Here is a 12,403-nt window from a genome sequence, read left to right as displayed (position 1 = left end):
ACAGGATACATAAGCTATGACGACATTATTATTTCTTTATAACTTTAAAATCAGGCTGGCAACATTGAAAACTGTTTACAAGGAATGATCCATATATTATCATCCCCTGTAAACAGTTTTCAATGTTTCCAGTCTGATTTCAAATTATAAAGAAATAATAATGTTGTCATATTTTATGTCCTCTGTACGGGACGTCGGGACCGACATGGTTAAGTTGTTGATTTAAATTCTTTAAAAGTTATTGTTATTGTTATAAGTGATATTAGTAGAGATAAATTTATTTAGAGTAAAATTCTGTCTATAGCTAAAATGTCTATCTCTGGGTGCTTTTCTGACATCTTATTATACAATAAACACATTTTTCTGACAGGCGATACATCCAATGCATTAGTCCTTTGCGTCGAGAGATGGAATATGCTATTATGGGGTCTGGTTGCTCTATGTGGGACGAGAAGTTTGATTTCTGATAACAAATATTCTGAATCTACTGTACTATGAATTATTTTATGCAGGCACGTAGCTAGGATTTCATGAAGGGGGGGGGGTCCGTGATATGAAATATTGTCATCATACAAGGGGCTCGATCATTCTAAAATATTTTACTGGAACATATATTGGTTCGCTTAGCCAGGATTTCGGGGGGGGGTATCAAATTCTGAAGGCCCAGGAGATTGATCAATCTAAACTACTTTACTATCAACATATATTGGTTTGTTAGGACAATAAAATGAGGATATGTTGGTAAGTATTTTAATAAACTATGAAGAAATCTCGAGTAAAATAATAATAAAAAAACGTATTGAAAAAGATTTTACCATATTTTACCATATTTACGTCCTTCCTCTGTTCATTCAAATATAACAATTTTCCTTTCATTATGACCTCAACTAGTATAAAAAGTACATATTCACTATTATGAAAAGTACATACTCAATAATATCTTATAAAATATTTTACAATATCTGCGTCCCTTTCTCTGTTGAATCAAATGTTAACAGAACTTTCTTTCCACATAAATTTTTGTTTTTATTTTTCCGTCAACTACTGTCTGTTCCAAATGACAGGTTAAAGGAGTAGCAGAAATTCTTTTTGAAATAACATGTTTGATACTGCAAGGATGCAATGACGAAAAAATTATGATAAAAAATGTCCACGCTATTACACAAAAGCACTATGCTTTCAGAAGTTTGAAATCTCCCACACTAGTAGCAGAAATTCTGAGAATTCCGTAACTTTTCTAGAATTTTCAAATTCTCTGATATTTGCAGGATATCTCGCTCACCTCGCCACCATGTATTGCAAGTAATACAAATCTTCTCATAAGAAAGAGTAACCAAATGCTTCCTGTAGCTTTTTATTTTTAACGCTGATCCTTCTTTTTCTCAGGGGGCGCGGTGGCTCAGTGGTAGAGCGTTCACCTCTGGTGCTTGGGGTCCCGGGTTCGATCCCAGCCCCCGCCAAGTGAACTTTGTGGTGGACAAACACCGTGCTCGTGGGTTTTCTCGGGGTTCTCCCGTTTCCTCCCACTTTCTTCATTCCACCATTTCATTCCATACTCATCATCACCGTCTCCTTTAGCCGAAAGTGGAGCCAAACGCTGACTGACGAAATCACAAAAGGGATACTTGTACTCACAGTACTTCTTGTTTGTATGATACCCACGTAAAACTATACACAACCACTTGAAAAATATTCGGATAACAGAGGCGCTGATGAGAAGATAACAGTCGAGGGACTTAGTTAATCTTATACTGTAATTAACTCAAATGAGAGATTATATAAACAAGTTTACTTAGTTCAAATAACTATACATATCCGCGTATCAAATAATATACGAATAGATTATGCGTATATATGGTAGGTTATTTTTTTAACTAACACAAAGTTTTGCGCTGAGTTTTGAAACTGTTAACAGTGGTCCTAACTGCAAATGAATTAAAAATATGGATGGAAGAACCCAACCTCCAATGAAAATTTTGGGGGTCTAACAGGGCCTGAGCTCCTAGGTTCCGGCGCCACTGATTTATACCTAATAGTACTTCGAAAGAAATTGTCCGATTTCATTATTCGTTAAATGAGTTTTGAAAAATGCTAAATATTGGTATGCAGTAATTTATTTGTATATGTTAAAGTGCAAAATTCAATAACACTCAAACAAGTTGGAGAACTTATCCGTATGAACATATTTCCCGTTAGGTTGCAAATATAACTAAGGGATCCTGATTTGTATAATTTTTTTGGGAAAAAATTACACATTGAGATACAAACAGAAAGAGGGAGAATATAGTGCCAATAAACAACAATTTAAAAGTGCAAGAAATCAACCGAAAATATCAAATATAGAACCATTGACAGAATTAACTTTGCAACTCGTTTTCTCCACCCATTTTTCTTCCATTATTCTCAGGATTGCATCATCACTGAATTTCTCCATTGGAGATTATCTTTCATTTAGCAGCATCCAACTGTAGCTCAGCCTTGTAAATGAAACATAGTAAAAAGTACGAAGGTCTAGGAGCAGATTCGAACTCAAGCTGCTAGATTAGGAATGCACTATTCTAACCACTCATCCACAGCGTTACGTATTCTGGCTTGCTTAAATAAAGAACCTTTTCAGTTCGTTCAAAATAGTTGCTGGATAATAGTCAAATTGATTGGCAAACAGGAGTATGTAATGGACATATTGGGACGACTTGGGCAATGGGGACCAGTTGTCGACAGGGACGAGATGGGTATCATTCGATTCGTATTAACGAGTAGATGAATAATTGATATTCCATTTTCCCGAAAATCCAATTTTACCCGGGAAATTAATAAAAATTCGGGATTTTGAGCAATGGGGACCAGTTGTTGACAGGGACGAGATGGGTATCATTCGATTCGTATTAACGAGTAGATCAACAATTGATATGCCATTTTCCCGAAAATCCCATTTTAACCCGGGAAATTAATAAAAATTCGGGATTTTGAGCAATGGGGACCAGTTGTCGACAGGGACGAGATGGGTATCATTTGATTCGTATTAACATGTAGATCAATAATTCGTATGCCATTTTTCAGAAAATTCAATTTTTACCCGGGAAAATAATAAAAATTCGGGATTTTGAGCAATGGGGACCAGTTGTTGACAGGGACGAGATGTGTATCGTTCGATTCCTATTAACAAGTAGATCAATAATTCGTATGCCATTTTCCCGAAAATTCTATTTTTACTCAGGGAAATAAAAATTCGGGATTTTGAGCAATAGGGACCAATTGTCGACAGGGACGAGATGGGTATCATTCGATTCGTATTAACGAGTAGATCAACAATTGATATGCCATTTTCCCGAATATCCCACTTTTACCCGGGAAAATAATAAAAATTCGGGATTTTGAGCAATGGGGACCAGTTGTCGACAGGGACGAGATGGGTATCATTTGATTCGTATTAACATGTAGATCAATAATTCGTATGCCATTTTCCCGAAAATTCAATTTTTACCCCCCATTGCCCAAAATTCCCGAATTTTTATTATTTCCCTCAGTAAAAATAGAATTTTCGGGAAAATGGCATACGAATTATTGATATACATGTTAATACGAATCAAATGATACCCATCTCGTCCCTGTCGACAACTGGTCCCCATTGCTCAAAATCCCGAATTTTTATTATTTTCCCGGATAAAAATTGATTTTTCGGGAAAATGGTATACGAATTATTGATCTACTGGTTAATACGAATCGAATGATATCCATCTCGTCTTTGTCGGTAACTTGTCCCCATTGCTCAAAATCCCGAATTTTTATTATTTTCCCGGATAAAAATTAAATTTTCGGGAAAATGACATACGAATTATTGATCTACTCATCAATACGAATCGAACGATACCCATCTCATCTTTGTCGACAACTGGTCCCCATTGCCCAAATTCCCGATTTTTTATTATTTTTCCGGTAAAAATTGAATTTTAGGGAAAATGGCATACGAATTATTGATCTACTTGTTAATACGAATCGAATGATACCCATCTCGTCCCTGTCGACAACTGGTCCCCATTGCCCGAAATCCAGAATTTTTATTATTTTCCCGGGTAAAAATTGAATTTTCGGAAAAATGGCATACGAATTATTGATCTACTTGTTAATACGAATCGAATGATACCCATCTCGTCCCTGTCGACAACTGGTCCCCATTGCCCAAATTCCCGAATTTTTATTTTCCCGGATAAAAATTGTTTTTTCGGGAAAATGGTATACGAATTATTGATCTACTGGTTAATACGAATCGAATGATACCCATCTCGTCTTTGTCGGCAACTGGTCCCCATTGCTCAAAATCCCGAATTTTTATTTTCCCTGGTAAAAATTGATTTTTCGGGAAAATGGCATACGAATTATTGATCTACTGGTTAATACGAATCGAATGATACCCATCTTGTCCCTGTCGATAACTGGTCCCCATTGCTCAAAATCCCGAATTTTTATTATTTTCCCGGATAAAAATTGAATTTTCGGGAAAATGGCATATCCATATTGATCTACTCATTAATACGAATCGAATGATACCCATCTCGTCCCTGTCGACAACTGGTCCCCATTGCCCAAGTCGTTCCGTTTTTTTTTATGGATTATGAATATTCTTGGTATTATTGTTAGGCATCAATAATTAGTTTTTCAAATCTGTAACTTTTAGCACGTGAACCCCACTAATCTATGGTGCCGGTTTTTTATTTCCCCATACTTCGGTAACAGTTAGGTGTAGCCTACTGACTTGGAATTATCGGAAAACACATCTTTGTAATGTTCTTTAAAAGTGTGTTAAGACGTGTTTTGTTAATGTTTAGAAATGGATGGGTTGCGGCCCCATGGTCCCCCCCAAACTCCACAATTGTGTTTGTTTTGGATTTAAACGTCTTTTGAGATTGTTATTAGGAATGAGTAATTAGTTTTTCGAAATTGTTCTATCTAGTACGCAAACCCCACACATCTATGGCATCACTGTTTATTTCCCCATATTTCGGTAACCAAGAGGTGTAGAGAGATGTGGTTTTCGATTATCTAGTATTTGTAACGTTCTTTGAAACATTTCCTAGGCATATGTTTCAAAATATTTAAAAATTCATAAATTAGGTACCCCATGGTACCCCCGAACCCCATTGGGGTACCTACCAAATTTTGCGTAATAATACGTTTTCAATTGTTGTTAAGCCTCAATAAGTACTTTTCCGAAATTCATCGTTGTTCTACCCGAAACCCGAAAGTCCATACCCGATCTAGTCCTTTCAATTTATTAATGTCAATATCATTTGCACAAGGAAATTACTTACTTTTAAATGTATTCAATATCGGCTGGTAGTTTATAAGCATTGATTTGTGAAGAAAATTCACATATCTAGTCTTGTCTTGTCTTATGACTATTATCAGTCAAATAGTTAGGTGCACCAGCTCACTAGACATATGTGCTATAAATGCTAAATTGTCAAATGTGTACCTCAAACAGAGGATTTAGGATTCAAGAGCAAAGTAGAATAAAATACAGGACACAATCAGGAAAAATGGACACAAGTCAGGAAAAGAGTCAAAGTCAGGGAAAGGTCAAAATCGGGAAAGAAATTCAGACAGGGAAAGAGGGCAAAAAGCCAAGATGAACAGGGCAAAAAGTAAGGGTAAGTGGAAAGTATAAAATGAAAGAAGAAAGCGTATAAAAAAGAAGGGGATGTATGTATGTGGAAATGTAAAAGAAAGTGTAAGTGTAGTGTGGGTGTATAGCAAGGCCCACTTAACCCTCCTATCTAGTCAGCCACTAACATTATTGTAAGTTTCCTTTTCTTTTTCGCTTTTCACTTGTTTGCACTATTACAAGTATTACGCTTCCCTTTTGTTTAAGAAGAGTATTGAAACGCGTCACATGTCAAGATTAAGTGAGAATAGTAAATAAATTTCTTTGTACGATTTAAAAATTAAGTTTAGGATTTATATATATATATATATATATATATATATATATATATATATATATATATATATATATATATATATATATATATATATATATATTGGTAATAAGAATAATACAAATCTTTAAATCTGAGCGAGTGATGATGCTTATATTTGTTATTATTAAGACGCGATATATTATGTGTAATGTGCGAGTAAGCATGTCGTGTACAAATGTAGAAAAACGAAACGGCATGTTGATGTGATTTACCGTGACACAGAAGAGTGCTTTTAAGTTAAAAATTATGCCGTTAAATTGCTTCATTCGATCAACCTGTGGAAATTATCTGATAAGCCATAACCTATAATACAGTTTGGTGAGAAATAATCCTCTGCTCGAAATTGAACTAACATTTTTTTGGGACTATCGTCACGGTAGGATATTTTGTTCCGGCCTAGTGGAAATGTCATCACGGAACAAGGAAATCTGTGGCTGGCGTCGAGATCCGACCGAAGAGCAAATTCGACTGGGGTTGAAATTTGGTTGAGTCTCGGAGCTGATCAACAGTGTTTAAACTACTAGAACTCAGGTGACCCAAAATTTACTTATATCTTTAGGCAATCAAATTCGAAATTTCTGGAACCAATATGGCGACTACAACGCTACCATCATTATAATTTTTATTGAAATAATTTGAGTGACTGTGTTTATTAGTTTATTTATGTGTTGAAGATGATGAATACAGAAATGTTGGGTTATACGGCATTCGGCGTCATACATCCTGAACATTCTCTGATCCTCTTTCCACATATGTAATCTGTTGGAATTTTCTAGAACAATGATAGCTATCTCGCATAACTTCCGTTGCTATGGAAACCTTGTATAACTTCTGTTTCCATGTTTCCTCCTTCTGAAATAGTTTAAATCGTATTTATGAGTGTAAAAAGTCCAAAAATTAAATAAAGTCTGGAATCTTAAGATTTTTTTTTTATTATTTTAATTTGAATCAATCCTGTAATAAGGATATGGTTTATGATATCAAAGGACAGAATAGTTATCTCATTTGTAGATGCACTTACGGCATCAGCTTGTTCCACTTATTCATGAGAGACTGATCTGTTATATCAAATGGATTTTTTTCTTTCTTGGGCACATCATGTGTTTTAAATCTTTGTTTCTGTAACTCTCCTCGCAACAAGTGATACATGTTGTCAATTAACATTAAGATGCTGTCTGGTAGGATTTTTAGGTGCATGCATGTCCATTTGTACATATTTCATATTTCATTACTTCATCATATTTGGTTTTGTGGTTGAATCCAATAATTCAATGCTATGGCTATACAGAGCGATGCCTCATATCTGTCACTAATTCCTTCTAATTCTGGAATTCGTAAAGCGTGTGATTGTGGAATGTGGAAAAGGGGATATTATCGCTCATTGAACCAATATATTTAACGAGACAGCTTAAATGTTAATTGGAGTCATGAGGAGTCATGAAATGCAATGTTGTTAAAAGAGGAGGATTGTAATTTGATGTGTGTCATTTTGTTTATGGTTAAGTTCTAGATAACCCTAACGGAAAACGATCAGTCTGAAATATAGTAAATGTGTTGCATATGTTGCTACAATAAGGTATTTTAAACAGAGAAGTAAGATTTATTTTTTTCCTTTTCCGCCGCTTTATTTTGTTCTTTTCAATGCAAACAAGAAGATTTAAAATGTTCAATGTTTATTTTTTTTGTTTCACTACGAAAAAGTACAACAGAATTCTTCTTATAAAAATTATATATATATCCATATAGGGTGATTCCGTTAGTCCGTACCAGGCCTTTAAATCGAAAACGGTCCGAGATATGTACAAACTGAAAAACACGTATCCCATTAGTTGCAAAGGACAACAGAGCGAAGTAAAAAGTTTCGTCCCAGGGTCCCCCGCAGAGTCCCAGACGGGATCCAACTCAAAATTGTCAAATGGAAAGAGGGGTCAAGTGGTATATCGCTTGAAAGCTCTTGTAGAAAGAATGAAGCTACAACAAGTCCCGATTCTCTACCATTACACTATGCAAAATGGCGGCGGGTCAAAATGTCATCAAAATTTGCATTGAAAACAATATGGCCACCCCTATAAATCTGAAACGGGCAGCTAGACGGAAAAACTGAAAAACAAGTGTCACATGATGTTCAAAGGACAACAGATAGAAGTAAAATGCTTCGCCCCACGGTCCCAGACGGGGTCCAACTCAAAATTATCAAATGGAATGAGGGGCCAAGTAATATATCGTTTGAAAGCTCTTGTAGAAAGAAAGAAGCTGCAACAAGCCCCAGATTCGCTACGATTACCCTATGCAACATGGCGGCGGGTCAAAATGTCATCAAAAGTTGCATTGAAATGAATGTGTAAAAACACATATCCCAGTGGAATTGGCGGTAAAATTTCTGGACAGTGCCCGCTAGACCTGGAGAGTTGTGGTGTTCATTATAAAAACACATCAGCGAGTGGTGCCCACAGCCGAAATATTGAGTCAATGACACTAGTCGGTCGGGAGAAAACAACTTTTTTCACTTTGCTTGCACAGAATTCTTCGAGATGTGGAACGAGGCAAGGATGCTCTACCAATGTTTCCTGCATCTGTTTTGTAAGAGGTCTAGGGCTCTTCCCAGATCTTGACCTTGGTGTCCGCACAGGATGTGTGTTTGAAAGCCCTTTGTCGGTAGTTGTGATGTTGCTTCTTAGGGTGTCCTCTCCCCTCTCAGATCTCCGACACTATGGGATGAAAGAAATTGAACACTGTATCCTTCCGACTGGCTAGTGCAACGGACGAAATATTTCGGCTGTGTGCACTACGCGATGATTTGTTTCTATGATGCATACCATAACTCTCCAGGGTACAGCAATTATACGGAACATTCTCCTGGGACATGTTGTTTTGCACCATTTGCCCGCATTTAGCCCAGAACCCAAAACGGCGGTGTAAATAGATCTGTATTCTGGACTTGCCGTGTGCTATCCAATGACGTATAAATCTTGCCAATCCTCGAGTGTCACATTGCCACTCTCTCCGCTTTATTGTGTTATTTCCGTTCGAGAATGCATTTTCCCCCCAATTCCCGACCTAGGTTTGAATGATGTCACAGCCTTGTTCGTCTGTATACCTATCTTAAGCTCAGTGTTCCTCAGTAACAACAGGCGAATAATGGGATTGACGCAAGGTTCCAGCCCTGTCCTTACCTGCTCTTTTCTTCCCTATGCGTCGTGTAAAAGTGAAATTCATGAGAATTCATGTCGTGAAACGTATAACTTCAAATGAAATACCTAAATGAACAAACATACACATCTTTGATAAGATTACTGCAACTGGATTGTGCTGTTTGCTTGTTTATGTTTGTTGTACAAAACATACGCCTTTCGAGAGAAACAGTCACAGACAACCTTGAATTGAAAGGCACGAACGTGAGGTACGCTGGAACACAGTTTGTTCCACAGTAAGTTGAGCAGGCTTTGCTGAAGGATCGTTAGTACGAATTGTAGTGAAGTACTTGTGCTGTGCAAAAGTAATACACACTACGAATTGAGTTGTGTGTGTGTGTGTGTGTGTGTGTCAGAAGGCTTCCATTTCATTGTAGAAGGTGACGCGTACTACCCTAATATCGTGTGTTAGTGCAGTGTCGGCTAAAGATAGCATTGTATTCGAACAATGTCATATACGAACGGGGAGGCATTTGACATGTTAATGGTGTTAGGGGAATGTAGGCAAAACTATAGAGCTGCAGCCCGAATTTATGACGCAAGGTTCCCACAGCGACAATTAATTTTCCATAATGTACTTCGACGGTTAGCAAATAGTCTGAAACAAACAGGGCGCATACCTCCTCAATATGGGAGTCACAAACATGCTCCAATTGTAGATGACAACGATGTCGTTATTGATGTTTTGGCTGCTGTCAACGTGCGTCCTAATGCATCCTCAAGAGATATTGCCCGGGATCGCGAAATTAGTCAAACAATTCTACTGCATATACTGTGGAAGCATAAACGCCACCCATATTACAAAGCCTTGTGCCAGGTGCTAACAGATGCCGACCGTAATAAGCGTCTGCAGTTTTGTAATTGGGCCCGTCAGAAATTGAGGACAAACCCAACGTTTTTCACTATGTACGTGCTGTGGACAGAGGAAGCAATATTTACAAGTGATGGTCATGTCAACCTACACAATGCGCATTATTGGGCTGCAGAGAAGTCTGGTCTCTTAACGACAAAAAAGGCTCGGATCGTGACAGACCGGACACAAGTATGAAATTTGGCAGACTGAAAGTACTTCGGTATTCAATTCGGTTTAGGGTTGGGTGCCAAAATTTTCTGGTCGCCATTTTGAAATATCCCGCCATATTGGATTTTATGTAATGTTCTCTTAAAAGATCTTTATCTCGGTAACCAATGGTCCGATTTTGATTATTCTTTTTCTGAATTATAAGTTAAGCCCGAATATAATCGATTATAACAGTAATGAAGACAAGGAAATGTGATAAGAACGAGAAAATTACAAATATTTAAGATTTTATGAAACATATTTACATATAAATGTATTTTTCTCCAAAATGGTCCATTTTATGAAAGCATGTACCCTATAACATTTGAAAGAGCATATAAAGAGCTTCAATTTGATGTTTGTAGGTATAATATGATATATGATGTATGTATGTATAGTATGTATAATAGATGTATGTATAATACGATGAAAAATAACCGAAATATAGTTAAATTAAGAAATCAGTACAATAGAATACAAAGAGTGTGCAGATAGTCAACTAGACGAATCTTGAGGTTATGTGATAACAAGCATGCTCGGAACCTGGCAAATTAAGATTTTTTCTCCACTTTTGTAAATTGTTATTCAAATCAATATTGTTTGCATTATTGCTATTGTTATTAAATGAACATTATACTGTTCATATAAATTATATTATGTAAGACACTAAAAAGACACATCATAAATACGTCTTTGCATATCTGTCAATTTTTAAATTTAACTCTTTCAAACATAATAAATAGCTACTGAAAAACTGAATATTCCAAATCAAAATGCTAACAAAGTGACAAAAATTGATAACATCCATTCGCCTATTCCACAAAGAAAAAATACTTCTTAGTCACATTGCTGTTCATCACAGGAGCTTCCGCAGCAGCAAAGATCTGTATATTGAACACCATTCGTTGAACATACGCACTGTTTTGAGCAAGGAGGAAGAGCTTTGCAGCCACACTTTAGCAATTCTCTTGAGCTTTTAGAAACTTCTGGTTTGGTCATCCATAAGGGCTTTCACGATCCACCTTCTTTCACCCAGCCGAAGTTTTCAGACTTGTTTGACGACAGTAAAAGTTTCTTGTGATCAATGATGATAGCCAACTACGATTTTCATGAGAAAAAAGTCTTGCAGATCACCCTCACGCGGTTTGCATGACATATACAGCCTACTGAACAAACTGTAATCATTTCTCAATTCATTTATCCTCTTAGGATGATCTCCTACCCTTCTTTAAGTTTTCTCAAGAAAAAAAACTATTCCTTTTTATAGGAGACTAAATTGACTTGCTTCCTTTTACAAACACCGAGTCAACAAACTCTTCATATTGGTTTTTACCAATCACTTTTATTTCTGCAACAGTTTCTGAAGATCCTGTAAGGCATACGCATGTGATGATAGATTCATTACCTGTTACGTATCTAAAATAGGATTTCCTGCAGCAGAAATTATGTCATGCAGTGTTTGACAAAGATTCTTAAAACATACATCACTTCCAACATAATTTTCGTTAATTATTTCCTCAATGTGTGCAGCATCTTAGTCTTTGAAAACACCCAGTTCTCTTAAATTCTGCCTTTCCTTCATTTAAACTCTTCATGTCCCTGAGATGCACAGATAGAGGGAGAAGACGCTCCAACACAGTTACATATAATAGGAAGTTACTTTGTCCGTGAGCTCTAACAAATATCAAAATTAAAAGTTCCAATTCCAGTACAAGATCCCAATATGAAAACATAGATCTTTTCTATACCATTCCTTTCCGCCACTGTTGGAATTCTTGTATACAGTTTCTGGACTCTTGTTCTGTAAGAAATTCTGCAATTTGAAGAAAGCCTAGAACTACAGCTGGTTTCTTCTGTGCTCTTCTGGTTCTGGATAGGAGTGAGCAGTCCAGGAATGAATCAATTGACTCTGATCCTGCTACTCCGGCCTCAGCTAAGGACGATGTCCATCCACTACCATTTAGCATGTGGCCCAACACTCTTCAAAGGGCCATTTCTATTTGCAGTCCACCAAACATAACGATAGAACTTCTCTATAGTATGAACCATATTATGAACTGACCAAACAGAGGTTGGTCAAGGAAAATAACCTGTATTTGATTAGGATTACATTGATCAGTAATTTTCTTTATGATAGACATACCATGCTTCACCATTGAAAGAGACTCCGCTTT

The 12,403-nt window shown here is 36.6% G+C and overlaps 1 protein-coding gene across 1 annotated transcript in view; it reads left to right on the top strand.

The window, feature by feature from the left end:
* LOC145692258 (spliceosome associated factor 3, U4/U6 recycling protein-like) overlaps positions 1–12,403 on the top strand; it is a 114,223-nt gene that overhangs the window by 91,047 nt on the left and 10,773 nt on the right. The window lies entirely within an intron of this gene.

Source organism: Thermobia domestica, chromosome 8 (genome assembly GCF_964235325.1).
Source record: "Thermobia domestica chromosome 8, izTheDome1.hap1.1, whole genome shotgun sequence".
Lineage (NCBI taxonomy): Eukaryota > Metazoa > Arthropoda > Insecta > Zygentoma > Lepismatidae > Thermobia > Thermobia domestica.
Note: the sequence above shows the minus strand (reverse complement) of the source record. Positions and strands in the feature narration are given on the sequence as shown.